The 10,451-nt window shown below is 41.7% G+C and overlaps 1 long non-coding RNA gene across 2 annotated transcripts in view; it reads left to right on the top strand.

Moving 5' to 3' along the window:
• Window positions 1–5,512, top strand: part of LOC121658407 — an 83,294-nt gene extending 77,782 nt beyond the window's left edge. The window contains exon 4 of one of the 2 annotated variants that reach the window (XR_006013950.1): window positions 5,477–5,512. This is a non-coding gene — a long non-coding RNA (uncharacterized LOC121658407). Of the gene's footprint in view, window positions 1–3,761; window positions 5,287–5,476 lie in introns of those variants that run through there. The other variant, XR_006013949.1, reaches the window with a different exon arrangement.
• The last annotated feature ends 4,939 nt before the right edge of the window (window positions 5,513–10,451 follow it).

Raw genomic sequence — 10,451 nt, 5'->3', positions numbered from 1 at the left:
CCTTCCCTTCCCACACCTTCCCTTCCCACACCTTCCCACACCTTCCCTTCCCACACCTTCCCTTCCCTTCCCACACCTTCCCACACCTTCCCACACCTTCCCGCACCTTCCCGCACCTTCCCTCATACAGCTGCAACACCTAAACCTCTAGACTCATTCCTTTCCATAAATTGTCCCACTGATCTTAGTGACCAGTCAACACAGACTGAGATGAACTTTACAGTGAAATAGACAAAGAAAAGAAAAAAGCAAATAAACAAACAAAACCTCATAGAGAATATACGCGGTAAATTTGTGATTATATTTTGAGTTATAACATTTCGCATTTTCTAATGTTAATGTTTGCCTAATCATTCAAGCTTCAAAAAGTGCATTTAGAATCTTGCCTAAATCTTTTGCATACCAGAATTGCTTCTTTCATCAAGCAGACATAGAAATTTTATGAAACAGTTTAAAAATTAAACTAAAGTTTTAGTGTGATATTGAGACAAATTGATCCAGATATAGCATTCAAAGCAATCCACTCCCCATCATTTCCATCAGTGTGAAGAAGGTAATCCAGGTGCTTCCTTTTTAACACAACTTTTCAGAGTTGTGTATATCACAGTGTATAGCAAGACTCACCATTCTGCCTTTGAAATCCACCACAGTATTTACCTGAACTATGCAGTTTATGGTGTTCTGTCAACACCCAGTTCTTCACATGTGCAGTCAGACAGAGCTTGACTCTATTAAAAATCTTTTTAAAAAATCCCTGCTAACTTTGGAGGAAAAGAAAAATTTTACTCTTTTACATTACCATGTTCTCAGAAGTCATCATATATTCAAACAGACTATGTCAAAAAATCTTACTCTATTAATAATCCTAATCCTCACACCACTAGGATTACTGTCCTTATGGAGGAAGCCCAAGAGATCCTCAATATGCAGAAACTCAATATCCGTTTATCGAACATATTTATGTTCTTTGTTCTTCCGGAGAGAAAGAACCTGTTTCTTTTGGTTTCAAATCCAAATACCTAGATGTAGACTACTCCTGTTGATTAAATAAATCTTGGAATAGTCTTTTCACCAGAACGCTAAATGTAGTCATATATCTTAATGCAAAGAGAAAGAGCAGTGTAATTATCTTGTAGAATTTTAGGCCAGACAAAACGAAAGCTGTCAGGTAGTTTTGGTGTTGGGTATGGCACAATTTCAGTTTTGTATGGAACTAGATACTTCTACAATGCCAAAAAGAAATTGATAAAATATGTGCTTTTTTTGTGTATGTTACCCCTTAACACCACATTCTCAGCACAAAAATAGTGCAAAATTCCCTCAAAGGATTTCTTTATGGAAATAATGCTTTTTTTGCATCTATTTCCAAAGGCATTGCGGCTCACATTTTAGAATATGTTGTGTAATTTCTTTCTGACTCTGACAAATGTTTCCTTCATTGTTGAAAATTATTCAAGTTAACAAAGGAACCAATGTATGGAGCTTTTGCAAATGCACGTATCTCTGTAAAGTCGGGTTTAATCACTTATTGATTCATCCAGTTTCCTCTACACTGCTTCCCAAAGCAGTTTTAATACTGAAAAGGAAAGAAAAATACCAAAGTTATGGTCTTAATGGCAAAGTCATTTGTGGTGATCAACTACCACTCATACAGTTTTGATGACAAATGACTTATAAAAGGTGATTTTGTCAAGAAGATAAAGTACTCATAGCTACATTTTGACACACAGGAAAAATTGCAATATGATTGTGGTTTCCATAAAGGTTACCCAAGTTTCTGAAGCAGACTTATAGATTCCTCTTCTGCATGATTGCCTCCACATTCTAGGTCCATTTTGCAGTTTTAGAAATACATTATCTGTATCATCTTTGCTATCAAACAAAAATGTTTCTGTCAAGCCAAACACTGGAACTACCCACAATGTGCCTCATTCGTGTTTAGTGCCTAGAAAAGAAAAACCACTCACCAAAGTAGTGGGTAGCCATATACATTTAAACATTGAGAAAAGAGGTAAATTGGGCTGATTTGTACACCAAACACTAAATTCTTAGCAATTCAGCTATCAGAGTTACACTCATTTACCTGAGAAGTGAGCCTTCCTGAAACGTTAAGAAATTAAAGGATTAATCTTCTTTGATTCTGTGTATTCTGCAGCCAGGAGAGACATATGAGTGCAGGACTCTACACGATCAGACTTTTCAATCAGTCTATAAACAAAGGCTGTGGGTGTGAAGGAAAGGAAAATAATGCAAGCTGTTTATCTTGAACTGAATGGGCTTCAAGTACAAAAAATTACTATTGCTTGAAGAGTATTTGTAATGTGAAACAACACACAACTTTTTCCTCCATTTAACAAACTCCCTGAAAAAGATCTGGTCACTTGCTACACCCTGTTAGCTAAAAACTTGTGTTTGGTAAGTACACATGATCCTGTAAGCTATGGTGAATAAAACTAGATGGACAGAGACAAGGGAGAGGAGTACAGTAGACAGAATTATGTGATGGCTCTGCGCAGCACACAAGGGCACAGTGAATTTTTTGAGAACTTTCCTTGTAGGTAAAGTCAGTTCAAACACTTCCAATATTTTGCACCTAAGGAAAGGTCAGTCTGCACCCAAACAAGCAAATGTATTAAGAAATTATGTTCACTCATCAAAAACTCCAAAGAAAGTAGGCACGGCAACAAAAACTTCATGTTTCGTGAATTTGCATAATGTTGTTAAGAAGTTGTCAAGGAAAGGCAGCAGGATGAAACTATAACATGGTGTAACTTTGTTTTGCACTTTGTTTCTACCCATTGTGGCTTTGAAAGAGAGCATGATTTTTCTCCAAGTTGTGCACCATAGGGTTAGGGAAACTTGACATCAAGTCCCAGTTTCATGACAGGCTTCCTGAGTTAACCTTAAGCCATTAAATATCTTCACAGTTTATTCCCTAATTAGGAGGATGATTACTATTTCCATAGTTGACACCATTTAAATACAATGAAGGTATTTTCATCTATGTAGAGTTATTTTTTTTTTTTGGTGTTACCACAGGGCAGTGATTGATTGGCATTACCCCTTCTGCTGTAAACAAGACATTTTTTGTGGGTGCGTGAGTGCCTTCACTTCCCAAATCAGACTTTCATTAAAAGGAGTGAGAAAGAGTGAGGGAAAGAAAAGGAAGAGACAGAAAGAGGGAGGGAGGGAAGGAAAGAGAGAGAGAGAGAAAAGAAGAAGAAAAAGAGAAAAAATAACAAGAACAAGAACAGAGTGAATTGTTTGCTGAGTGCATTATGAAATTGAACCATCAGCTGGTGAGATTTAGTTCACTAAAAATAAAGAAGTAAATGACAGAAAACTTTGCAGAGGTAGTACCTGGACCTCAGAACATAAGAAAGCTTTTGTTGCCTGCCTCCAAAGGCAAGAGACAATTCACAGATGTGCAAGCATTTGATGATATTTTAGAGGACGCAGTCTGGTACAGTTGTCACAGCTCAGTCTTTCAGAGATTGGTTTGTAAATCTCAAAGATGTGACGTACCTTTGATGCACCTTAGTTAACCCAAACATTATAATACTTTGTCCTGATTTACAAGTCTTGACAATATCAAACTCTCCTTGTTTCAGCTGGGATAGAATTAATTTCTTCTCAGTTTTACAGCGCTGTGTTTTGGATTGGAATTAGAATGGTGTTCGTAACATTGATGTTTTTGTGGTTTTGGTAAGTCATGTTTATCCTAAGTCAAGGACATTATTTTCTTGTCTCATGTCTTCCAGTGAGGAGGTACACAAAAGAAGCTGGGGCAGGTGACCCGAACTGACCAAAGAGATATTCCACACCATCCAATGTCATTCCCAGTATATAAACTGGGGGGAGTTACCTGGGAGCATGGCCTATCTGCATTTGGGAAAGGAAAGTCTGGCATCTGTGGGTGGGCAGTGAACAATTGTGAATCACTTGTTTTCCCTTTTTATTATCATTATTATTATTTACCACTATTATTGTATTTTACTTTATTTTCAATTATTAAAATTTTCTTATCTTAGCATACAAGCTTTGCTTTAATTCTCCTCCCAATTCCACCAGGGTGGGAATAGAGGGAGGGTTGAGTGAATGGCTGCATGGTGCTTAATGTTCAGCTTTTCTAAAATGACAACACAAACTTTTCTTCTTTTTGGTAGAAATACATTTTGCATTGAAAGAAAAGCAAGAAATGTATGGGAAATTTCTGATCGGTGTAACAGTAACTCAGGCTAGGATTACTGATTTGCTTTTTTTAAAATGTTTGGGGGTTGGGATTTTTTGGTACAGAAATAGAATATAATTAAATTATTTCTCTACATGAATATCTAATTCTTTTCAGTCAATTGCACTCTTTCATCCCCCATCCACATAAGCATCTACATGTCATTCCCTTATTCCCCTGAAACCACAACTGCCTGCCTCTGCAGGACTGAGTTACCAGTACTGTTAAAGGACTTAATACAGGTTCTCAAATTACAGTTTAAAGATTGTCTAGTGTGGCATTTACCCACCTCATTTTACTGGATTCGGTCATCATCAGAATTTTCATCAAGTCCCTTTTCACTAGTATTTTCTGACAATTTCCATTTTCAAGACGTATATAAATGGCATAAAATAAACACAATATAATAAAGTAAAATAAATAAAATAATAAAAACAGACAATGAGGGAGGAGGATAAGTTATAGACAACAGTAAAATGAGTGATTAACAGGAGCAGTGATTCATAATGCTACATTTTAGTGGTTTTACTGTGTAGAAGAAAAACCATAATTACATTAGCAGCAAACTAAAAATATTTTAGAATCTTTTAGAAGAACAATATTCAAACACCAAAATCACATAATGCTGCTCGGCTTGAAGTACTTCCCAATACAGGTTAAAAAGAAGGATCAGGAGGTTGCAAAAATTGTCATGTGCCCTTCATCAGAACAGTGATCCGTCTAAATAACAACCACAGGACAACAGGCAGCCAAGAAAACACAGCAACCCCCCCTGAAACCAAGTTGTGCAGGACTGTGTCATTGACACTATTAAGAAGCAATATAATTTATAATTTCTAAAGGACATCATGCCTATTTCAACCCTTATATCAGCATCCTTCCCTGACTCCCCAAGTGCATTGTGGACTATTATGATGCCTGCAATTTAATGCATGTAACAAACTGCTTACAAGCATAAGATCTTAGAACACCCTGTGCTTATTCCCACCAGGGCCTCTGTTGGGGTTCCTCCCCCCCTGCCATGGAGCCCTGGGAGAGGGGCCCTGGGAGAGAGACATGGAGTTTCCCTACTCCCTGGTCAGCCTCGTTCCCCATTGGTTGTTTTGTGTTCCCCTGCGCGGGAAAGGACCCTCGGGTCCCGTGATTACCGCAGTTCCTCGGCAGATCTTCAGCCATGCGGCTGGGGAAATAAACATCTCTCTGAAAATATCTACCAAGAATCGGTCCTTATGTTCTTTTCCACAGGCCTTGTTGTCTGATACACGTGTTGCAGTATCCCCACTGCAACAAATGGTTGGAGAATGCTGGCAAGACACCGATCCCTGGGGACAGTGACTGTGATTTGTGAGTAAACTCTGGATTTCTCTTCTTGTTTTTGTTTTGCTGTTCCATCTCTAAACTATGGAGGAACCGTGGAAAAGCACGTGGCTCTCCGAGCCGCATATGGACATTTATCTTAAACTTGAAAAGATTCTTGAACAACGATTTGTAAATTTTAGCTTAATTCAGGCTCAAAAGGAACCGAAACGCTTCCTGGCATGGTTGTTTAAGAAGTTTTTCTACGTTTCGTGGCACTCGATTCTTACCAAAGACTTTTGGAAGAATGCTTGGACACAGTTAATTTCTGAGTCAAAATATATGCCGATGGAAGAATATTTTCGTGAATATTATTTAGTTACCGAGACTGTTGAGCAATGTCAGCTGTGTCCTGGCGAAGGGAAGCCTGGCGCAGGGACCGTGCGGCCCAGGCCACGTGCGCCGAGCACTCTGCAAGCAGCAGCGAGGCAGTTCCCGCGCGCGGGCGGAGCCACGCGAGCCGCAGTGTCGGCGGCGGAGCGAGGCACGGCGGGAGCGGCGGGACCCAGCGGTGCCCGCCCGGCCCCACGCAGCGCGTGGCGGAGCGAGCCCCGGGAACGCCCGACCGAGAGGGGCGGCGCGCGGGCGGCGGCTGGCGGCGGCGGAGCAGAGCCGCGCCCAGCTGAAACGCGCGCTGGAGCAGGGCACGGGGGGGTCGTCGCTCGGGGGCCCGGCCGAGACATGAGCGTGACGCCAGGCAGCAGCAGCGCAGCTGTGACCAGAGGCAGCAGAGGCAGTGGAGTGCAGCCCCGAATGCAACCCCGGGAAGCTGAAACCTGCTAACTAATTTTTTCACCTTGTTTTCCAGTGAAAGATAAAATCAATAGCTCTAGTTCCACACTTTGCCATAACCTCCACACACTGCCACCAAAGAAGGCCAGGAAAGGGAGCGTAACTATGATTAGGCACCTCTATTTTTAGAGATTTATCCCTTGTGTCAAGGCATCAAAACTGTCTTTAACTTACCTCTATACCAGCCATAGGGAGCAACCAAGCAGCAGTAGCCTCGACTTTGAAATGGACAAGTTTTTCCTCCAGTTAGGCTACCATTTTCTATCTGAACTGGGTAGTATGGTAGTCCTTACACAGCACTCATTTCAGACGTTAGCATCACAGAGTTACTTCTGGCCCTACTTGATTTTGGGCTCCCATGGGAACAAGTCTAGTCTGACTTCAAGCACACTTCTCCATAGCCTTTTGCTGGGGATACCTTTGTTGGTAAGTTGGAAGTCAACAGCAATGAAAAACACTGGTCAAAAGTCATTAAAAATGTGTGATTCCTTTATCGTCACTGCTCTCTGCAATGTTAATAGCCTGCATCCTGATGTAACAGAAGTGACACCAGTCCTCACTTCCTTTGAAAGGACAGCACACTCCTGAGCACAAGACACTGAAAGTTTTGTGTATTTTCTTTTTTTTTCAGATGGTAGAAGCTCATCCTGAGTGCCAACACATCTACCTGTCAACAAGTATATATTCTCTTAGAGCAGAACCACTGAGCTCAAACATGCTTCTTTGGGGAGCTCAGGGATACCTCTAGATAACAGTGCAGTGAGGTGCATCCAGCCAGGCTTTGAGTAAGAATACTCTGGTATGAGTGCCTGAGTCACAGCCCCTACCTGGCCTTTCCTACACTCATCTAACACACCCCTAAATCATGATAATAGTAATCACCTATGTACCCCTTCTTCAAGGAGTTCGTGCTGGGAGACCACTCACACAGGTTTGAGAGGTAGTTCTAAAGAATGGCAAAAGTTTTTATGACTCAAAAGAGCTATGCATTATTCTATTCTAAACTAGGAAAATTTACTTTTTAAAAAGCAAAACCCTGAACAACTTAATCCAACAGTGCTGAGGCAAAGTATTGGTTTATAAACCACCCCACTGACCCCCCCCAGATACTTGCTCTAAGCATTGCTCCCAGGCAGAGCAGTGGTGTGTAACCCTTTGCATCAAGCACTGTACCTTTCCTGATTAGTGTCTTTATCTCACCCTTCAAACCCTGGCTGACAGCTGTTTCCTCCCTGCAGTCTCTCTGTAGAAGCAACAGGCTTCTATCTCCTTGCCGGAAATCCACCTACTTGCCTCTCAATAAAACCATCTCAGGTGCTCACAACAGTTCTTCTGAGTTTGCCTAACAGGAGCAGTCACCCTTCCTTAACTGAGCTGCTCTTTTTGTAAAGGCACACAGCATATTGCAAAGGATAAGGAAATAAAAGAGAAAAATGAGCTACACCAGAGACAGCCAGGTACTACAGAGTCAGCTGCCTCATCTAACTGAGGTGGGCTGATCCCAGCAGATCCCTGCAGAATATCTCATTATTGCATATAAATATCTCAAAGAGAGATGTCAAGAGGAACATGCCAAACTCTATTTAGTGGTGCCCAGCATCAGGACAAGACATAATGGCCATAACCTAAGCCAGAAGAAGTTCCACATCAACATGAGGAAGAACTTCTTTACACTGTGAGTGGCAGAGGACTGGAACAGCCTGCTCAGGGAGGTCATGGAGTCTCCCTTTCTGGAGTCATTTAAAAACCCACGTGGACAGGGTTCCTGAGTAACCTGCTCTAGGTGACCCGGCCTTGGTGGGGGTGCTGGACTGGATGATCTCGAGAGGTCTGTTCTGTGATTCTGTGATCACAATACTGTGATTCTGTGAATATTGGGGCAGATGGAAGTGCTCTACAAACTCGACAAGATTGCAGGTGATACCAATTAAGTGGTGCAACTGTCACACCTGAGGGACAGGATGTCATCCAGAGGGATAGCATACCATCCAGAAGGACCTGGACAAGCTGGAGAAGTGGGTCCATGTGAATCTCATGACAGACAACAATGCCAAGTACAGGTCACCGCACCTGGGTCAGGGTAACCCCTGGCATCAGCACAGGCTGGGGATGAACACATCGAGAGCAGCCCTGCCCAGAAGGATTTGAGGGTGCTGGTGGGTGAGAGGCTGGACATGACCCAGCCATGAGCACTCACCCACAGCCCAGAAAGCCAAACGTGTCCTGGGCTGCATCCAAAGCAGCGTGGGCAGCAGGGGAGGGAGGGGATTCTGCCCCTCAGCTCTGCTCTGCCCTGGGGAGGCCCCACCTGGAACACTGCATCCAACTCTGGGGTCCCAGAACAGGAAGGACATCAATCCATTGCAATGAGTCAAGAAGAGGGCCATAAAAATTCTGAGAGGGCTGGAGCACCTCTCTTATGAAAACATGCTGAGAGAGTTAAAATTGTTTAGCCTGGAGAAGAGAAGGCTCCAGGGACACCTTATTAAAGCCTTTCAGTACTTATTGGGGGCTTATAAGAAAGATGGGGACACACTCATTATCAGGACCAATAGGGCAAAGGGCAATGGTTTTAAACTAAAAGAGGATAAATTCAGACTAGAGAGAAGGAAGAAATTTTTTACAATAAGGGTGGTGGCGCAAAGAAAGTGGTTGTCCATAAAGGTGGAGATGTTCCCATCCCTGCAAAGATTTAGGGTCAGGCTGGATGGTGTTCTGAACAATCTGATCTAGTGGAAGATGTCTCTGGTCATTTCATGGGCATTGGAGTAGATGACCTTTAATGTCCTTTCCAACCTAAGCCATTTCATGATTCCTGTGAAATTAAGCTCCTAATCATTCATCAGAGAGGACAATTTTTTCAATGGCTGTCAAAAAAGCAGAGACATCTTCTCTATAGTTGTGACATGAAGGCATATTTTCACTGTGGAAGAGAGCAGTAGCACATGCTAGTCTGTTGTTTGGGGCACTTGAGTTTAATGTGTAAAGTTCAAAAGCAGAATTCACACTATCAGTCTGCCATATTTCCTTTTGAATACAGAATTAAAATTTGCATAAATAAAATCAAAGAAGGCAAAGTTCCAACTCCCACCAATGGCAATGTTTGCTTGTGAACCCTTTTCGCCTTTAAAGTCTTTCCTTTGCATAATGTAGAAAGTAGGTTCTGCTTTACTATTGATCTGTTCAAAAAACTAGAAGCTGCACAAAATCTCTCAAAATTATCATTAAAATACAGAACATTTCAAATGTGTTTAGAGGTTAACAGAGGTTCATTAACAGTTTGGGCAAACTAGAAATATTTTAACAGTAGCAAATAAACTCACTGATTTTAAAATGAGCTCATACTTACTTGATTTTAGTGATTAAGCAAAGGAAATGTTATTTCTTGTCTGATCCTGAAGATTTCTGTGGAACAAAGCTGTGAAGGAAACTCATACTCTCCCTTGTTACAAATTCTTTGATGAATCTGAGCAAGATGGAATCACTGAAAGGCTCAGTATTTCTGTGCTGAATGTCATTTCAGTGTCATTTTGTGGAACATTGATCTCAGAGGAGAAGATAATAAATGGGAAGGATCTTTTTTAGAAAAGGACATGACCAAATTTCGTTAATCAGGGAAGATTAAATCTTTAATCTTTAATCTGGAGCTTCATCTAGGTGTCTTTCCAGGAAAAAAACCCAAGGTTTTCCAGCACATTTTATGGGCCACATCCCTAAGCCCATTAGGTTCAGCAGAGTTCATATGTTTCTGCCATCAACTTGTTGCTATCCAGGCTTTCAGTCTTATGTCTTTCTGTTGTAGGACTTTCCATCTCATCTAGTGCCAAGCTTCATGGTTCCAAACTTTGTTTCATCATCCCTTTTCACTCAGATGAAGGAACAGGTTCTGTGCTGCCCTTTCACTGGTGGCTCAGCCATCTGCATCTCAGGGAGCAGCAGCCAAGAGCAGAAATGGCCATGCAGAGAGGAGAGGCATCACTGCAGAGAAAAACCAGTGTGGTCTTTACATGGGCAGCACCCTTCTGCTTTCTCTCCATTGCCTTTGCTGCTTCTGACTGAAACAAAAGAAAAC

Source organism: Corvus kubaryi, unplaced genomic scaffold (genome assembly GCF_017639235.1).
Source record: "Corvus kubaryi isolate FWS band 111438036 unplaced genomic scaffold, C.kubaryi_AGA036_p1.0 split3-37296, whole genome shotgun sequence".
Taxonomy (NCBI): domain Eukaryota; kingdom Metazoa; phylum Chordata; class Aves; order Passeriformes; family Corvidae; genus Corvus; species Corvus kubaryi.
The sequence above is the reverse complement of the archived record's forward strand: the minus strand, read 5'-3'. Positions and strand labels throughout refer to the sequence as shown.